This window comes from Triticum dicoccoides, chromosome 7A (genome assembly GCF_002162155.2).
Source record: "Triticum dicoccoides isolate Atlit2015 ecotype Zavitan chromosome 7A, WEW_v2.0, whole genome shotgun sequence".
NCBI classification, from domain to species: Eukaryota; Viridiplantae; Streptophyta; class Magnoliopsida; order Poales; family Poaceae; genus Triticum; species Triticum dicoccoides.
Window position 1 is genome coordinate 625,170,518 of NC_041392.1, and position 10,544 is coordinate 625,181,061.

The following is a 10,544-nucleotide window of genomic DNA, read 5'->3' on the forward strand; positions in this document are numbered from 1 at the left end:
CTTCCTCCTGCAGCCACCACGCCTCAAAACGAAAACCACGATCGCCCTTCCACTCCCTTTTAGATCCTCCATGAGTACAAACAATGAAGAAAAATGAGCCTTATGAGAAAAATGGGTCCAAATATCGAGTCTCTGAAGTCTTTTCAAAATTAAAGCTGTTTCATGGTTCAACTTTTTCTGCCCCGTGCAATTTCCAACGGTTGGAACATTCTGATCACTCACCCAACAACTTGTCCAGTTCTTTGTTAATCTTGAAACTGTCGCCGCGGCAGCCCGTAGAAAAATGCAAAATGAGTGGTATTTATAATTTAGTCCAGCTTTTTCTTTTCTTTGACGTATTTAGTCAAGCTTTCTAACTAAACTTGAAAACTAACAGCTGCTGGTTCTGAACCGCACCTTAGACTGTCCTTAGCTGCTGGTTCTAGCCAATTTTTTCTCCCCTGTAAGTGTAAACCTCAGATCATCTCATAGATTTTTTTTTTTGGCTGGCGCAGGTTGGCACATTGATGCGCTACAAGTTCCTGCTAGAGCTACAAGTTTCCAGGAGGCGTGCAAAAAAACGCATTTGGCCAGCTTCCATGAGCTCCATGGAGTACTTTCTTTCTTGTTCGGTGGATGCTCAAGGTTTCCCAAAGGCAATTCACATCCTGAAAAGAGAACGCCTCTGGCAGTCCTCCAGGCACGAAATCAGCATACAATAGGCAAATTCTCAGTAGTTGTGCACAAATATTTCCTCTACACCCTCGCCTCAGTCAACCTGGCTGGCTGGCTTCCATAACAGCTGCTTCAGTCAGATGTTGATATTGACAAGAGAAATTCAGAAGGCAAGTCGCGTTCTGAGCCTAGGAAACGTTGCCAAAGACGCATTCACGAAAGAGAGAGCCTCAAGAAGTCAAGAATTTGAATCATGCCAAAGAACAAACATGGGCAATTACTCCGTAAATTGGACAAAAGCAAAATCATCCATCCAGATTGCAGTAATCTACACTGCGAGGTCCACGCCAATCAAGTATTCTCTGGCTATCAATAACTGAACTTAAAATTACGACTGCCTGCACCTCGTGCAGTCGTCGCTCTAGCAGCTTTATGAGATTTATCATCCCTTCACCATATCCATCAGCAGATTACTATCTCCACGGACGAGGAAGATCCATGCGTGAGTTGCTCCTTAATCCGATGCCTGCTAGCTTCATCCGCCTGGGATCTTCTTCTCAGGGACTCAAGGTCGATGGCATCGCACCCATTGCATGGGCTTCTACCATGCAACTCGATTCTTTTCAAGCCCACGGCATGTTCCATGACAAGCCTTATATAGTTTGCCGCCTTGTCTTCATCCTCGAACCCAAACATTATAAATAACTTCAGGTTCAGGTGCTTCAAATCCTTGGATGGTTCCCACACGATGTTAGTCTTCTCGGGGTTGTCCTTGGACACTTTGGCACATGGGTGTTGAGTTCGAGATAACTTCATGTATGGACATGGAAAGTAAACACCACATGTTAGAATTAAACTTGCCACCAAATCATGCAGGACAATGTAACAACAATTGCAATTTAATATCTTAGTCACTTAAAATATTGAAATACGCTCAATAATACTCCCTCCGTCCCACAATGTAGCTTGCAAAAACGTCTTACATTGTGGGACGGAAGGAGTAGTATTTAAGTTTAGGCCCATGTAGAGTTTTTGGATGAATCAGCATGAGTTGAGTCCCAGATAAAGTAAGACATGCAAATGTGCTTCAGGGATTTATATGAAATTACAGCTGCTCACATGTTTTCTTTCCAACAAGATACTTTGCAATAAGGAATTTTAATAGAGGGATGTGTGCACCAAATGATGCAGAGGCCAGCCCTTTCCTCCTTCCAAAAAAATAAGGAGGGGTTTTCGGAGAAATCTAGTATGCAATACGATTCAGCAGAATTTTTTTGTCTACACGGCATTGTCTCGCTACAAAAATACTTACAATGAGGCATGTAAGCAATACTATTTAATATTTGTGATAGATCAGAGTTGGTGAGCCGTGAGCGATTGAAAATTAGTTTAACTTCCTGCTATGTTATTAATGCTGAATATTCCGGAAATATGTGAGTCGCATCAAGACTAAGATGTGGATTAAATTTAAAGAGGTAAAGTAATGACATACTCTGAATTTCTGTAGGGCAGGTGCAACTTCAAGGATAAACAAGGTCCAGCTCAGGTCACACTCAGAAAAGATATTGTAAAGCGCCAAACTATTCAGGTTGTTGAATATATAAGTGAGCTCCTTCGGGTGTTCTGGTTTAATCCAAATCTGCAGCAAGAACAAGAATACAATAGAGAGCTGACATTAGTAGAAAGGATAAAATGTGATAGTAGATGCAGAGAAATTAACTTACCATTTGACAGCCAAAATTGAGATACAGTTTAGACAGGTTTGTGGCACTCCTTGAAAAGCACTCGCTCAGGGCAAATGGCACTTGCGATGCCTTGGCCTGAGAACCGAGTTCCACTATGTAAAGCTCAGGAACATAGCCGAAGCGCACCGGAGGGTTCTTGCAGCTCCAACACCAGAATGCCCTGAGCTTAGGGACGGAGATAAGCTCGATCAGTGCGCAATGAAAGCTGGTGAAGCAAAGATTCTCAAGCCCGGCATTGCGGCGTGTCGATCTTGAGCGCAGAGTGTCGGTCAACCAGTCTGCAGGATCTCAGCTTGAGGTCCTTGAGCTTATCACAACCACGAATGAGGTCTGCGACATCGGAATCCCCAAATGCGAGGTCCTCGAGTGTAAAAAACGTGAGCCACCCGAAGGCGACAGGGTAGGCGCTGGAGAATGACATGAAGTGCTTCCCTAACTCTGTGAGCAGCTGGGTGGTGCGCCTAGTGCCGTCCTTGCATCGGGAGCATATGTCAAACTGGAAGCATTTGGTGTGGCCGCGGCTGACGACGTCCTCAACGGCGCGGCCGATGGAGCTCAGGTGAGGGGCTGACACGCAGAAGGTGAGGGCGAGGGTCTCGATGACACGAGGGCTCTTGCAGTCGCCCGGAGGAGGACACACGGGCAGCAGCCTGCACGCCGCGTCCTCGAACGCGCCCATGCCCTCGAGCAGCGTGGCGCGGTGGAAGTGGCCGGCGTTGAGGTGCACGCGCGAGAGCCGGTAGGGAAGGTGCCGCCACCGCGTCGAAAGCGCGCCGGCGCGGACCGCGTCGCGCAGGTCGAGGCGCTCGAGGATCCCGAGGAGGAGGTCGTCGTGGAGCGCGCTGATTCTGTCCCCATCTCGGCCGACATTGAGCTTGAGCGGCGGCGACCCCATGGCCGGAACCGGAGGCCGATTGGTCGGCTGAAACCCTAGAATCGATCGCTGAGATGCGCCCTCAGCCGCGGCTCCTGGATCTGGATGGGCAGGGAGCGCCAAGCTCGATCGGCCCGGCTCCCACCACCTCGTCCTCCGCCTCCTCGACTCCTCTCCGGCGCGCCGCCGCTAGTCCCGCATGGCTCGCTTCGACTTGGTGCTCGCTTACTTGGAGTTGGATCTGACTGTACAAGTAGATTGTACAGGATGGGGAACACGCGAGCACGGAGGCAGAAGAAAGCTCACCCAAGGGTACCTTTTTTCTTGTACAGTATTTGGAGTAAATTTTGTTCATATCATGATCAGGCACCACACGCTCATGATTTTTTACATATGTTTTCAGTAGTAATCTGGATTTTTTTGGAGCTTATTAGACAATGGCGTTTGGAGAGAATGTCATTTTTTTTCTTTCAGAAATGGCCTTTGGTTTTTTCTCGCAGTTAATTTCCAGCCCGCCCTTCATTTCCTTCTTGGATTCGCCATTGCCTTTAAATATACCGAGTTCTTATTTGTTTGAGGTTATTAGTTGTGTATCTTTTCTGATTGTGTTTTATCATTTTGTCGTTGAGGGCGGTGGCTCTTATAACTCTGAAAATTTGCACTTTATTCTTTTTTTTCTTCTTCTCTTTTTTCTTTCTACTACATGCTTAAGAAAATTGAAAGACGTTGACAGTTGGTGGCTAGTTGTCAAGACTCTGAAAGACACTGCACCTTCAATTTTCGAGCTTGCTAGGCGCAAGCCAATACGGTGATGTATGGGCTCTGCGATAACCGTTGGATACAATCCTTCTGAGCAGTCACTTCTATGCAATAAATTCTCGAGTATATTTCTTTGGTTGCTTCAAGATGTTCACTTTGACCGTGCACTAGAGGATTTCATTGTCTAGATTGCTTTAACCTCGAGGTTATACTCGACCTTATTCGCACACAACCATAATTTATTAGCACTACAATCCCATTCCTTTCCACGAAATTTGGATGTCCAAGGCCAAACCACGGTGTATGATATTTTTGTGGCTTCTCCTTCGTAGTAAGACACTTGTCGCGGATGGTCTGGCCATCCGAGGTTATCCACATGTTGAGGTCTCCAAACTTTGCCTATTTTGGGCATGAAATAAATGAGCACCTAGCACACACATGCCTATTATCTCGTGGGGTGTGGGACATTTATTTCTTCCTGGCTTTCTATAACCCATGGGACGACACTCATCTTCACTGCCCTTGAGAGCAACTCCAATGAGGCGACCTATTATTGTTTGTTTGGGTCATCCGGACACAAAAGTTGGCCCAACGGGGCAACCCAAACGGACACAGCATCCGCACGATGTCCGTTTCGTGTCCGCTCGGACCCATTTTCATCCCAAATTTGGGACACATTTGGGTCCGCGGCAGACACAAAGCGAACGCTTTCGGTGGCCTCCTCGTCCGCCTCCGTCTGCTGCATGCGAGCACTGGCCCATCTGTCAGCCACCCATCCATCCCACCCCCGTCTCTCTCCTCTTTTTCTCTTTCTCCCATCCACCCCACAGTGCCCCGCTATTGGGGAACGTAACAAAAATTTAAAATTTTCTATGCATCACCAAGATCAATCTATGGAGTCATCTAGCAACGAGGAGAGAGGAGTGCATCTACATACCCTTGTAGATCGCGAGCGGAAGCGTTCAAGAGAACGGGGTTGATGGAGTCGTACTCGTCGTGATCCAAATCATCGAAGATCCTAGCGCCGAACGGACGACACCTTCGCGTTCAACACACATACGGTTGGGAGAGACGTCTCCTCCTTCTTGATCCAGCAAGGGAAGGAGAGGTTGATGGAGATCCAGCAGCACGATGGCGTGGTGGTGGAAGTAGCGGGATCCCGGCAGGGCTTCGCCAAGCGCAAGCGGGGAGGAAGAGGTGTCACGGGAGGGAGGGAGGCGCCAGGGACTTGGGTGCGGCTGCCCTCCCTCCCCTCCACTATATATAGGGGCCAGGGGGCGTCGGCCCCCTTGTAGATCCCATCTAGGGGGGCGGCGGCCAAGGGGGGGGACTTGCCCCCCAAGTTTGGTGGGGCGCCCCCCACCCCCAGGGTTTCCAACCCTAGGCACAGGAGGAGGCCCATGGGGGGCGCACCAGCCCACCAGGGGCTAGTTCCCTTCCTACTTCAGCCCATGGGGCCCTCCGGGATAGGTGGCCCCACCCGGTGGACCCCCGGGACCCTTACGGTGGTCCCGGTACAATACCGATGACCCCGAAACTTTCCCGGTGGCCGAAACTGGACTTCATATATACAAATCTTTACCTCCGAACCATTCTGGAACTCCTCGTGACGTCCGAGATATCATCCGGGACTCCGAACAACTTTCGGGTTACCGCATACTAATATCTCTACAACCCTAGCGTCACCGAACCTTAAGTGTGTAGACCCTACGGGTTCGGGGACCATGCAGACATGACCGAGACAACTCTCCGGCCAATAACCAACAGCTAGATCTGGATACCCATGTTGGCTCCCACATATTCCATGATGATCTCATCGGATGAACCACGATGTCGAGGATTCAATCAATCCCGTATTCAATTCCCTTTGTCAATCGGTATGTTACTTGCCCGAGATTCGATCGTTGGTATCCCAATACCTCGTTCAATCTCGTTACCGGCAAGTCACTTTACTCGTGTCGTAATGCATGATCCCATGACCAACTACTTAGTCACACTGAGCTCATTATGATGATGCATTACCGAGTGGGCCCAGAGATACCTCTCCGTCATACGGAGTGACAAATCCCAGTCTCGATTCATGCCAACCCAACAGACACTTTCGGAGATACCTGTAGTGCACCTTTATAGTCACCCAGTTACGTTGTGACGTTTGGTACACCTAAAGCACTCCTACGGTATCCGGGAGTTGCACAATCTCATGGTCTAAGGAAATGATACTTGGCATTCAGAAAAGCTCTAGCAGACAAACTACACGATCTTGTGCTATGCTTAGGATTGGGTCTTGCCCATCACATCATTCTCCTGATGATGTGATCCCGTTATCAATGACATCCAATGTCCATGGTCAGGAAACCGTAACCATCTATTGATCAACGAGCTAGTCAACTAGAGGCTCACTAGGGACATGTTGTGGTCTATGTATTCACACATGTATTACGATTTCCGGATAACACAGCATGAACAATAGACAATTATCATGAACAAAGAAATATAATAATAACCATTTTATTATTGCCTCTAGGGCATATTTCCAACAGTCTCCCACTTGCACTAGAGTCAATAATCTAGTTACATTGTGATGAATCGAACACCCATAGAGTTCTGGTGTTGATCATGTTTTGCTCGAGGAAGAGGTTTAGTCAATGGATCTGTGACATTCAGGTCCGTATGCACTTTACAAATATCTATGTCTCCATTTTGAACATTTTCACGAATGGAGTTGAAGCGACGCTTGATATGCCTGGTCTTCCTGTGAAACCTGGGCTCCTTGGCAAGGAAAATAGCTCCAATGTTGTCACAGAAGAGAGTCATCGGGCCCGACGCATTGGGAATAACTCCTAGGTCGGTAATGAACTCCTTCACCCAGATTGCTTCTTGTTCTACCTCCGAGGCTGCCATGTACTCGGCTTCACATGTAGATCCCGCCACGATGCTTTGCTTGCAACTGCACCAGCTGACTGCCCCACCATTCAAAATATACACGTATCCGGTTTGTGACTTGGAGTCATCCAGATCTGTGTCGAAGCTAGCATCGACGTAACCCTTTACGACGAGCTCTTTGTCACCTCCATAAACGAGAAACATATCCTTAGTCCTTTTCAGGTACTTCGGGATATTCTTGACCGCTGTCCAGTGTTCCATGCCGGGATTACTTTGGTACCTTCCTACCAAACTTACGGCAAGGTTTACATCAGGTCTGGTACACAGCATGGCATACATAATAGACCCTATGGCCAAGGCATAGGGGACGACATTCATCTTTTCTCTATCTTCTGTCGTGGTCGGGCATTGAGCCGTGCTCAATCTCGTACCTTGCAACACAGGCAAGAACCCCTTCTTTGACTGATCCATATTGAACTTCTTCAATATCTTGTCAAGGTACGTACTCTGTGAAAGATCAATGAGGCGTCTCGATCTATCTCTATAGATCTTGATGCCTAATATATAAGCAGCTTCTCCAAGATCCTTCATTGAAAAACACTTGTTCAAGTAGGCCTTTATGTTTTCCAAGAATTCTATATCATTTCCCATCAATAGTATGTCATCCACATATAATATGAGAAATGCTATAGAGCTCCCACTCACTTTCTTGTAAACACAGACTTCTCCATAAGTCTGCGTAAACCCAAACGCGTTGATCATCTCATCAAATCGAATGTTCCAACTCCGAGATGCTTGCACCAGCCCATAGATTGAGCGTTGGAGCTTTCACACCTTATCAGCATTCTTAGGATCGACAAAACCTTCTGGCTGCATCATATACAATTCTTCCTTAAGGAAACCATTAAGGAATGCCGTTTTGACGTCCATTTGCCATATCTCATAATCATAGAATGCGGCAATTGCTAACATGATTCGGACGGACTTCAGCTTCGCTACGGGTGAGAAAGTCTCATCGTAGTCAACCCCTTGAACTTGTTGATAACCCTTAGCGACAAGCCGAGCCTTATAGATGGTCACATTACCATCCGCGTCTGTCTTCTTCTTAAAGATCCATTTATTTTCTATGGCTCGCCGATCATCGGCCAAGTATGTCAAAGTTCATACTTCCTTTTCATACATGGATCCTATCTCGGATTTCATGGCTTCCAGCCATTTGTTGGAATCTGGGCCCGCCATCGCTTCTTCATAGTTCGAAGGTTCACCATTGTCCAACAACATGATTTCCAGGATAGGGTTGCCGTACCACTCTGGTGCGGAACGTGTCCTTGTGGACCTACAAAGTTCAGTAGCAACTTGATCTGAAGTTTCATGATCATCATCATTAACTTCCTCTCTAGTCAGTGCAGGCACCTCAGGAACATTTTCTTGAGCTGCGCCACTCTCCGGTTCAAGAGGCAATACTTCATCAAGTTCTACTTTCCTCCCACTTACTTCTTTCGAGAGAAACTCTTTCTCTAGAAAGGATCCATTCTTGGCAACAAATATCTTGCCTTCGGATCTGAGGTAGAAGGCATACCCAATAGTTTCTTTAGGGTATCCTATGAAGACGCATTTTTTTGATTTGGGTTCGAACTTTTCAGGTTGAAGTTTCTTCACATAAGCATCGCATCCCCAAACTTTTAGAAACGACAGCTTAGGTTTCTTTCCAAACCATAATTCATACGGTGTCGTCTCAATGGATTTCGACGGAGCCCTATTTAAAGTGAATGCGGCAGTCTCTAAAGCATAGCCCCAAAATGACAGCAGTAGATCGGTAAGAGACATCATAGATCGCACCATATCCAATAGAGTGCGATTACGACGTTTGGACACACCATTACGTTGAGGTGTTCCAGGTGGCGTGAGTTTTGAAACTATTCCACATTTCCTTAAGTGCGTGCCAAATTCGTGACTCAAATATTCTCCCCCACGATCTGATCGTAAGAACATGATTTTCCTGTCACATTGATTCTCAACCTCACTCTGAAATTCCTTGAACTTTTCAAAGGTCTCAGACTTGTGTTTCATTAAGTAGACATACCCATATCTACTCTAGTCATTAGTGAGGGTGAGAACATAACGATAGCCACCGCGAGCCTCAACACTCATTGGACCACACACATCAGTATGTATGATTTCCAATAAGTTGGTTGCTCGCTCCATTGTTTCGGAGAACGAAGTCTTGGTCATTTTTCCCATGAGGCATGGTTCGCACGTGTCAAATGATTCATAATCAAGAGACTCCAAAAGTCCATCTGCATGGAGTTTCTTCATGCGTTTGACATCAATGTGACCAAGGCAGCAGTGCCACAAGTATGTGGGACTATCACTATCAACCTTACATCTTTTGGTATTCACACTATGAATATGTGTAACATCACGTTCGAGATTAAATAAGAATAAACCATTGACTAACGGGGCATGACCATAAAACATATCTCTCATATAAATAGAACAACCATTATTCTCGGATTTAAATGAGTAGCCATCTCATATTAAACGAGATCCTGATACAATGTTCATGCTCAAAGCTGGCGCTAAATAACAATTATTGAGGTTTAAAACTAATCCCGTAGGTAAATGTAGAGGTAGCGTGCCGATGGCGATCACATCGACCTTGGAACCATTCCCAACGCGCATCGTCACCTCGTCCTTCGCCAGTCTCCGCTTATTCCGCAGCTCCTGTTTTGAGTTATAAATATGAGAAACCGCACCGGTATCAAATACCCAGGAGCTACTACGAGTACTGGTAAGGTACACATCAATAACATGTATATCACATATACCTTTGGTGTTGCCGGCCTTCTTGTCTGCTAAGTACTTGGGGCAGTTCCACTTCCAGTGACCACTACCCTTGCAATAAAAACACTCAGTCTCGGGCTTGGGTCCATTCTTTGGCTTCTTCCCGGCAGCTTGCTTACCGGGCGCGGCAACTCCCTTGCCGTCCTTCTTGAAATTTCTTTTTACCCTTGCCTTTCTTGAACTTAGTGGTTTTATTCACCATCAACACCTGATGTTCCTTTTTGATTTCCACCTCCGCTGATTTCAGCATTGAATATACCTCAGGAATGGTCTTTTCCATCCCTGCATATTGAAGTTCATCAAAAAGCTCTTGTAGCTAGGTGGAAGCGACTGAAGGATTCTGTCAACGACCGCATCATCCGGGAGATTAACTCCTAGCAGAGACAAGCGGTTGTGCAACCCAGACATTTTGAGTATGTGTTCGCTGACGGAACTATTCTCCTCCATCTTACAACTGTAGAACTTGTCGGAGACTTCATATCTCTCAACCCGGGCATGAGCTTGGAAAACCATTTTCAGCTCTTGGAACATCTCATATGCTCCGTGTTGCTCAAAACTCTTCTGGAGCCCTGGTTCTAAGCTGTAAAGCATGCCGCACTGAACCAGGGAGTAATCATCAGCACGGGACTGCCAAGCGTTCATAACGTCTTGGTTTGCTGGGGGTAGTGCTTCACCTAGCAGTGCTTCAAGGACATATGCTTTCTTGGCAGCTATAAGTATGATCCTCAAGTTCTGGACCCAGTCCGTATAGTTGCTACCATCGTCTTTCATCTTGGTTTTCTCTA

At 46.7% G+C, this 10,544-nt stretch overlaps 1 pseudogene; it reads right to left on the bottom strand.

Annotated features, from left to right (window-relative positions):
- Nucleotides 1-924: 924 nt before the first annotated feature.
- LOC119333331 lies at nucleotides 925-3,578 on the bottom strand (annotated as a pseudogene).
- Between the last annotated feature and the right edge of the window lie 6,966 nt (nucleotides 3,579-10,544).